The sequence below is a fragment of the Myotis brandtii genome, unplaced genomic scaffold, assembly GCF_000412655.1.
Source record: "Myotis brandtii unplaced genomic scaffold, ASM41265v1 scaffold206, whole genome shotgun sequence".
NCBI lineage: Eukaryota > Metazoa > Chordata > Mammalia > Chiroptera > Vespertilionidae > Myotis > Myotis brandtii.
The window spans coordinates 851,920-862,010 of NW_005357691.1; the positions used below are offsets into that span (position 1 = coordinate 851,920).

At 40.7% G+C, this 10,091-nt stretch overlaps 1 long non-coding RNA gene across 1 annotated transcript in view; it reads left to right on the forward strand.

The window, feature by feature from the left end:
• Positions 1-10,091, forward strand: part of LOC106725955 — a 26,647-nt gene that overhangs the window by 14,751 nt on the left and 1,805 nt on the right. Inside the window, exon 4 of the long non-coding RNA XR_001361970.1 lies at positions 6,716-6,761. This is a non-coding gene — a long non-coding RNA (uncharacterized LOC106725955). The remainder of the gene's footprint in view (positions 1-6,715; positions 6,762-10,091) is intronic.

Sequence of the window (10,091 nt, forward strand, 5' to 3'; positions counted from 1 at the left end):
CTGCTGTGGGGCCTTGGGCCTTCTTTTGGAAGTTCTGGGTCTCTCTGACCTAGCTGCAGTTTGTTAGGTAATTTTCAGATTGCAAAGGGTCAGGCCTTTCATATGCAAAAGCCTCTGGGCACAGCTTGGGTGAGGCGGGGTCTCAGGGAATGAACAGGGTGGAGCAAACAGCTATGGCTGATCCTCAGTCCTACCCTAAGAGGCCCCGCGTCTCAATGTCCCGGTAATTGCTGCAAGCACCTCTGAGAGAAAGCCTCCCTTGAGTTCCGACCGATGCCAGATAGTCCAGTTTCTCCCCGTATGAGTCTGGGTCCCCAGAGACTCGCCCGGAACTGGAGTTCAGAGCCATAGGGAGCTTGAGACTCCCTCCCGATTGAAAAAGACAACTGTGTCCTCAGTTGCCAGCCCTTTCCATGTGCGCCTCTGTACCTCTGCACTTTACTTCCGCACCTCCTCTGAGTCTCAGGGTGCTTTTCTCTTTCCTTCTAATTGTAGAATTTCCACTCAGCCAGCCTTCCTGTGGTTGTGGATGATGTCCGTTTTGTCTTTTAGTTGTATTTTTGAAGTGGTTGTTCGAGGCAGCAATTTCCGGTGTTTACCTATGCCACCATCTTGGTTTCTCCTTTGTTCTTCTTTCTTAAGATTGTTTTCACTATTCAGGCTCTTTTCTGGTTCCATGCGATATTTAGGATTTTTTATTTCTCTAAATAATTCCATTGGAAATTTGATAGGGATGCATTAAATCTGTAGGTCACTTTGGGTAGTATGGGCATTTTAACATTATTAAGTCTTTTGATCCATGAACATGCAATCTTTTTGTGTTTTGTTTAATTTTTCATCAGTTTATTTTGTTTAATTTTTCATCAGTCCTGTTTTCAGTAAACAGGACTTTTACCTCCTTAGTTAAATTTATTCCCAAGTATTTTATTCTTTTTTGGTGTTATTATAAATGGGATAGTTTTACTAATTTTTAGGTAGTTCGATTTTAGTATATAGAAATACAACTGATTTTTGTATTTGATTTTGCATGTTGTCCTGCAACTTCACTGAATTTGTTTATTAGTTCTGACAATATTTTTAAATGGACTCTTTAGAGTTTTCAATATATAAGATTATGTCATCTGCAAACAAGGACAATTTTACTTCTTTTTTTTTTTTAATTTGAATACCCTTATTTCTTTGTCTTCCCTAATTACTCTGGCTAGAGCTTCTAGTTCTATGTTAAATAGAAGTGGCATAAGTGGCCATTCTTTCCTTATTCCTGATCTTAGAGGAAAACCTTTCAGCTTTTTACTATTGAATATAACCAATTGAGAGTTAGCCCTATGATGGGCTACATGTGTAAAACTTTCAACAATAATTTTTAAACGGTTCAAATTTAAAAAATTAAATATGGAACTGCCATTTGACCCAGTGATCCCACTTCTAGGAATATATTCTAAGAAACCTGAAACACCAATCAGAAAGAATGTATGCAACCCTATGTTCATAACAGCACAATTCACAATAGCTAAGATCTGGAAACAGCCCAAGTGTCCATCAGTAGATAAGTGGATAAAAAATCTGTGGTACATTTAAACCATGAAATACTATGCAGCAGTAAAAAATAAGGATCTTCTACCCTTTGAGACAGCATGGAGGGACCTCGAGAGTATTATGCTAAGTGAAATAAGCCAGTCAGAGAAAGACAAGTATCACATGATCTCACTCATGTGAAATCGAAAGAACAAAATAAACTAATGAACAAAATAGATCCAGAGGCATAGAAACATGAAACAGACTGACATTGAATCTCAGAAGAGATCAACCAAAGACCTTGTATGCATATATGCATAACCCATGGACACAGACAATAGGGTGGTGGAGGCCTGGGATGGGAGATGGGGATGGGCTATCAGGGGTCAATAGGAGAAAGGAGGGGGCATATCATATGTAATACTTCCAACAATAAAGATTTAAAATAATTATAATATTTTTTAAAAAGAATAAAAAAAATAAAATAATTTTTATAAAGTGAGAACTCTGTTATTTTTCACTGTTCTAGAACACTTTTTAAAGTATCAAAAGTATCTGTTCCTTGAAAATTTAAAAGAACTCATTCATGAAGCTGCCTGGGCTTAATGCTGTTTAGGAGAGTTAGCTACTTAAAAGTTTCCTAGTTTGTTCTATAGGGTATTTAACAAATCCAAGGAACCCCATAAGGGACAGAAGAGATTCAGTGTATGCTATCAAGCCATTTCTTTGCTCTTCCTGTTCACTTACTTACTCATTAGTGATATCCTTCTTTTTACCTGGTAAACCGTCTGTTTTCTTCTTATCCAAATATGGATAGTTCTAAAATAACATTTACTATGAGAACTTTTTCCAGGGCACATCTAGGTACACGACATACTTAGATGCACTACTAATACAATGGGTACATGATACAGATTCTTGACATTTGCAGGCAACTTTTGAATTAAAAATATTCTGGACTCCTGAGATTGGCATTAATTTTTCTTCTCTGTTTTCTCTACTTCCTTTGTCCTAGCTATTGAATCAGATCCCCTGTACTAGAGAAGGTAGTAAAAAAAGAGACAGAAAACTAGGTGAGGGGTGGGGAGACAGAGTGGAAAACTATCCAAAACCTTTATTGGGAATTAGATTTTCCCTGCCTCCCCCACTCCAACTCAAAGAGATCTATAGTTCTTCCAGGCCATGGTTTGAGCAGCCATTCTAGAATGTTCCACAATGCAGCCGTTAATTTCCTGCAGAGGTCATGAAACATAGATTTTTGGCTTTTCAGTCTTGCTCAAAGATAGTCTTTATTTCAGTGAAATACCAGTTCAGAAGCTACTTTGAAAAATGTCATATGCTGTCCCCAGCCTTGGTTTAGGAATAACTTGTGCAAAGCCACAGTTGCTCTTCTCAAAACTACTGTGGTTTTCGCACATCACTGCTACCTTGAGCACAGTCTTTCCTCTTTCTTACAGAAGTAAGAGAAAGTATTAGCACTAACTCGGCTCTGTTCACATTTCCAGTTCCAGGGGAACTAACTCTGAAAATGCAGTAATTTTCATTGTTCACTAAATTTGTAAAAGATACTCCCCAAACTTACCTCACCGAAAGAAAATTCTTATGTGTCCTAAGCTATAAATTAACATTTTTCTTCCAGATGAGAGTAGATTTTGTGATAGTTCTTTGTTAAGAAGCATGAATATGAGCATTGATAATTGACAAATGCATTAATTCCTAGATTCAGTCACATGAGTGATATCCGGAATTGGCATTTTGTACCTAGTGTCTACTAATGCTGTGAAACCTAGGATGCTAGGGGCAGAATTATACAATGTTGGAAAAAAAGAAAAACACTCTCGCAACTCCCCTCCCATACAACTCAAAGGTCTGGAAGGCTTCCTTTCACAGAATACATGTGGCTCTGCCTGGACACAAACATGCGTGATTTCTTGAAATCTTTTGGTATTAAAACTGCACCCCTCTCCTTGTCTAGAAAATTGGCCAGGAATGTCCAGAAATTAAGACAGTGGTATGAACTTTCCTTTTTACTTGGTAAACCTTCTCTTTTCTTCTTATCCAAATATGGATAGTTCTAAAATAACATTTTCTGTGAGAAGTTTTTCCAGGAAGCAACTTCCTTACCTACAATTTATTGGTCCATAATCTTCTTTAAGCTTCCATTTCCTCTCCTGCTTGTGTGGAAAATGTCAAGGAAGGAGAGAATTGTGAAATCCTACAGTGTCCCCAGAACTCTGCTCCCTGATCCCAGTGCTCAGAGGCTCCTGGCACTCCCTGCCTTCTCCAACTGCTCAGTTGGCTTCCTGGATTTCCAGCACTAAGAGTAGCCATGTGCCTACCCTCCTAGATAGAGAATGGAGCATCTTTAAAGTTTCTTAGGAACATGCACTTGAAAAGAACTGGGGTGGCAGCCTGTACAAAATCTGCTTTCTTGGAACCCATGCCCTGCAAGGCCTCATGGGAAGGTGTCACCTGAGTTGAGGATGTGGGATATCCTCACTTGTGAGATCTAGAGGTTGGGCTAGGGTGACAGGCAGGGTTGGAAATGTCTCTACCTGTTCCACCCCACTTCTTTTTTCTCATTTGTTTCAACAAGTCTTCCTTCTTGACTTACTTTTGGATATTTTCTGTATTTCTCTTGTTCCATTCCTAAACTGAGACCCTTCTCCATCCAACTTGTTGCCATCTTCTCCATCTATCAATATTTCTTGGTGTGTCCTGTTCCTTTTCCCAGAACCAAATACATCACTCTGTGGTTGACAAGCACACCCATTGGCATAACCTGCCCTCCTCTTGACCCTGGAATTTTTTGCTGGGTGTCATTATTTTTGGACAAGGAGCCCTTTTTACACTCACCTTTAACCATCCTGCATAGGTGACTCCTTGTAGATGATGTGAGAAGCCAACCTAGAAATTAACTATCACTTGCTTAGGGGTAAGGTAACCAAAGAGTAGGCTGTGGAAGGACAGATATTGAGAAGAGATCCCTTCAGTAGCCCTGCTACCTTATAAAGAGTACAACAGCTTGTCTTAAAAATGTTCCTAGTAGCAGAAAATGCTTCAAAGGAGGAGCTTGCTTTGTCACATTCATTCAGTGAAAATGTACTGATATTTTACTATATGCCAGGCATCATTCTATGTGCTGGAGATATAAGTGCTTGGAGAACAAGACAAAAAAAAGTACTGTCCTCATGAATCTTACATTCTACAAACTGCTACTGAACTAGGTGTCAGGACCACGAGTGTTATTCATAGCCCCATGAATTATTAGCTATGAGACCTTGGACAAGTTCCTTACTAAACTTGGGTTTATTATCTATTAGAGGGGTGTGAGGTTGAATTGGTCAATGGATATTGAAGTATGTTCTTTGAAGAGTGTCAAACACAAAATATGTGATTTTATTATTGTCTACCCTCATCCTTGCCAGGGCTTTTAGGTAGTAGTTCCTAACCTTGTGCCTACAAGAAACAAAGGTACCATGTGACTATTTCACTTGGAAGGATTTTGTAAGTGCATGAGAGTACTAATAATAGAGATAAATAGATGGATTACTATATGACAGGTAGATATAGATATATATTTTTACACAAGTCATATATATTCATTGTGGGAAACTTAGAAAATACAGACAAGTTAAAGCAAAAGGATAGAAATCTCCCAGAATTTATCACCCAGAAACAAGACTTGAAGTATAAGACATTTCTCTATGAATGTATAGATCAGTATAGAACATAGTCAAAGGGACCATATTGTCCCTATGCTTGAGAGTGTGTCCTCTGTTGATAAGCATCTTTCTCCACATGTCACAATTGGAACAGTATTTCATAAGATGGGGACAATTTTGTCTATAGAAGTGTTGTATTAGTTTCCTAGGGCTGCTGTAACATAGTAACACATACTGGGTGGCTTAAAACAACATAAATTTATTTTCTCACAGTTATAGAAGCCAGAAGTCTGAGATCTCTGAAGGCTCTGTGGTAGAATCCTTCCTTGACTCTCCCTAGCTTATGGTGGTTGCCAGCAATCTTTGATGTTTCTTGGCTTGTGACAATATCACTCCAATCTCTGCTTCTGTCTTCACATTGCCATTTTCCCTTGGTGTGTGTTTGTGTCTAAATTTTCCTCTTCTTGTAAGGACCTCAGTCATTGTATGAGGGCCCACCCTTATTCAGTGTGGCCTTATCTCAATTTAACTAATATCTGCAAATAAGGTCACATTAAGGGTTCAATGTGAATAAGAGTTCTGGGGGAACACTATTCAACTCATTATAATTGTCAATCTGATTGCTTATTTGAATTTGCTTCAGATATGGTTGGTTCCCCCACATCAGGAGAGAAGCATCCAGGCATCAGTGACCCTGTATGATAGGAGGCATCAGGGCTTCCTGCTTTTTCTAGTTAAAAAAATCTTGGTGTCAAAATTTCCAATTGGATTAGAAGTAAATGTGCTGCAGTGGAATCTGTTCTAAGTGCACACTTAGAAAGATGGCCCTGTTCACTGTGGGACATTGTGAAGGAGAAAAGTTCTCAACTCTATTTTCAGGTGGACACCTGTGCCACAACAGCTCTTGAAGTGTATCCTAATCATTTTCAACTATTAACCTAATGGCAAAAACTAACATGATTACAGAGAATGGAAGGGAACATACAACTAATTTTTAACTACCACTTATAGGCACTTTGGGGACACTCTCAACTTATTTTGACAAGTGGAACTATGGGAACATGCTACTTTTGGCATGATATTTAAACAGTGTGTCACAGGGGTCCTTCTATGTTAGTAAAAATACTTCTGTACCAAAATGTATTTAACTAGTAATCCTAAATCTTTTGATAGGCCCTCACACTCCCACCCCACCCCAATGGTCCCCAACATCTTACCATTTAGTTGAATCTCTCTGCTTCCTTTTGCAACCCTCACTCTGCCAGATGTGGGGAGGGGGCGAGGGGAGGGGAGTTTTCTGTTCCTGGTGTTTCCTTAATCATATGCAGACATGGCTGGATGTTCTTCGCTAGGCTGCTGAGTCAGAAGCCTGCATGGGCCAGCTTCATTCTTAATGAACATGCTCAGGAAGGAAGTGCTAACAGAGATGGTTGCACTATGCCATCAGTGGGTGGGAGCTACTGCTGGCTAGAAGACCTAAGCCTTGTGAGAAGCAGCCTGGTTCCTGGGAAAGAGCATTGGCTAGAAGTCTGAAGGCCTGGGCTAGTTTCTGCTCTGCCACTAACTTGCTGCATGACCCTGGTAAGTCACCCCCTTTCTCTGAGCCTCTGTTTCTCTATGAAACCATGAGGCTGGCCCCAGGAGACACCGCTAGGATAACTAGAGGTCTCCTGAGTCAGATCCCCAATAAGAAGACAGTGTCCTATGAAGATATGTAGATGAGTTAGGAGCAGAAGCACTCATTTCAGAAATACACAAGGGTTTATCAGGAATGGACCACAAGAGGGATCAGACAAGGACTGCTGGAACTGAGGAGGGCAGCTTGGAGGACAGCAGTTAGAAGTTGGAGAGAGACAAAGAGAGAGGAGAGACCTGTGAAAAAATTAAGTCAAAAAGAAAGATTAGAGTAGGGGTGACATAAGGGGGCCCAGGAGCAGGTTGTGTGGAAGGGTTTGGAGGCATAGGAGCTAAGAGCCAGCCTACCAGAGCTCTGGAGCTCGGGGGCAGATGCAGAAGGCAGGCTGAGACTGGAGTCAGGGAGTTAAAAAAAAAGAGCCAGAACCACACAGACAAGTCTTATATGCTTATTAATATCATGCTGATTTCTGAAGGAAAATGGGTGCCAAAAATGTACCCACTTATAAAGCACTTGATCCCTGAGATCCTTTACCATGGAACAAAGGGAATGTTTTTACTGTTAAGCCTTGATATTCTGTGCTCCAATATCAATTAATGGACAATTGGAAGAACCTGGAGTGTTGTGCAGAGCCCAACGCAAGGTTTTGGTCCCTATCATGCAGCTCAAGAGGAGAAAGAACCCCTGGTCTCCAACCTCTGGGTCCTTGCACATGCTATTCTCCATACCTGGAATAAATTGTTCCTTCACCCAGAACATTCCCTCAGGGCTCTGATTTTTCCTCTTGCAGAAATCTTCCCTGACTCTCTCACGCCTTCACCTCACTCCTCCTGTATGCTCCCACAACCCGCTGCACATGCTCTCTTGTGGTGCTTCCCCAGTGCACTGTGGTGAAATCCTAAAATAGCAGGTTTTTTTTTAAGTTTGGTTCCCCATATCTATCAGAGAGCCTAGTGCTTGCTAAGTGCTGGGCAAATATTTGCTGATGTGATATTGACTACTTGAAGTTAGGCACAGGGCCATCACCCACTCCTGCTTGAAACATCAATGGGAAAACCTTTGGAAATTATACAGAAAGATGTTGGGGGGCTTGTCTTTTGGACAGACACACAGCAGTAGGTGTTAAAATCATATAAAGGGTGAAGCAGGACCCAAGAGCCCAGTTATGACTAGAAATTTCTTCTAAAATTTCCTTAGAAGCAAGCTGCTCCTGCTGTGTTTGGCGGAGGGAAGGAGGACGGCAAGCAGGAAATGAGGGGACAGAATCCTGCCTTCAGAACACAACTCTAGAGTGGGGTTTTTTTCCCCTTAGAGCCAGAGAATGAGGAATCTCCCTAAAACACTAAGTCACTGGCTGCCTCACGAACAACCCTTTGTTACTTGCCTTCTTTCCAGGCTTTATCAGAAGGTTAGAGAGACTCTGATGAACATTTAACTTGTCAGCCATGGGACAGAGAGCCTTACATATTTTCTCACCTAATCCTCAGGACAACCCTATGAAGCAGGAGCTGTTATCATCCCTCTTTAAGGACAAAGCAACCAAGGCAGAAATAGGTTAAATAATTTGCTTAAGATCCCACAGTAAATAGAGTAGCCTGGAATGTCTGCTACCAAATTCTGGCTATTTCCACCCCCGCCCCCCGCCCCCCCACACACAATCTGCCTCTCAGAAGGATTGTTACACTCAAAGACTATTCCTTAATCAGGTTAATATCGTTATTATTTTCAAGCAATGAAAAATGATTATGTTCTATATTTATGGAAGATGTTAGCACCAAAGAGCACATATGGATGACAAATGAGCACATATAAAGATCTTTAACATCATTAGCCATTAGGGAAATGCAAAACAAAACCACAATGAGTTAATACTACAGACCTGTTAGAATAGCTAAGATAAATAACACTGGTGGTACTAAGTGCTATCAAGGATAAGGAGCAACTAGAGCTCTAAGTCAAAACTAATCTTTGGTGATAGAAAGCAGAATGGTGGTTACTTTTGTAAGAAGTAGAGGTGTTTGGAAGGAGAAAAGAAGGGGCTTCAGAGGTCTCTGATCTGGGTGATGATTACAATGTGTGTGTTTGCTTTATGAAAATTCATCAAGCTTATTATTTGTGCACTTTTTTGTACATAAAGGTTTACTTTAATAAAAAGTTTATTGAAAATAAATTATCACAAAAATAAAATATGCTCATTGTAAAAATAATGCAAATAGCACAGAGAGTATACATCAAAAAGTAAAACTTGCCCTCCACCCCAGTTCTACTTTCAAGTGATAACTACTGTAACCTGTATTTCTTGTTTATCAAAACACAAAAACATACACAGCATTTTTACTTGAACAAATGGAGAGTGGAATCATAGTGCCCCCAAATCAAAAACAAAGAGTGGGTATTTGCCAAGAAAATTTGCCTTGGAGACTTGGGATGGAGGTAAACAGCTAAATAGAGATTGAGGATTCTAGTCACACTATCAGAACTAATATCTAAAAAAACCAAACAATCTTGTTTAAAAATGGGCAGAGGACATGATTAAATATTTCTCCAGAGAAGACATGCAGATGGCCAACAGACATATAAAAAGATGCTCAACATCACTAATTATCAGGGAAATGTTAATCAAAACCATAATGAGATATCACTTCACTTGTCAGATGCCTATTATCAATAGTCAAAAAATAACAGGTGTTGGTGGGGATGTAGAAAAAGGGAAACCCTTGTGCACTGTTGGTGGGAATGTAAATTGGTGTAGTCACTATGAAAAAGAGTTTGAAGTTTCCCCCAAAATTAAAAACAGAACTACCATATGATCTAGCAATTCCATTTCTGGGGATTTATCCAAATAAAACAAAAACACTAATTTGAAAAGATAAATGTACCCCTATGTTTATTGCAGCATTATTTACAACTAGAGGCCCAATGCATGAAATTTGTGCATGGGAGGGGGGGTCCCCTCAGCCCAACCAATCAGCACCCTCTCCAATCCGGGACCCCTCGGGGGATGTCTGACTGCAGGTTTAGGCCCCATCCCTCATCCCTGGACTGCTGGCTCCTTATTGCTCACCTGCCTGCCTGCCTGGTCACCCCTAATTGCCCCCCTGCCTGCCTGATTGCCCCTCACTTCCTCTGCATGCTGGCCTGATTGCCCCTAACTGCCCCCCATGCTGGCCTGGTTGCTCCTAACTGTCCCCCCCCACCAGCATGGCCACTCCTTACTGCTCCACCTGCTGGCCTGGTCACCCCAAACTGCCCCCCCTGCCAGCCTGGTTGCCCCC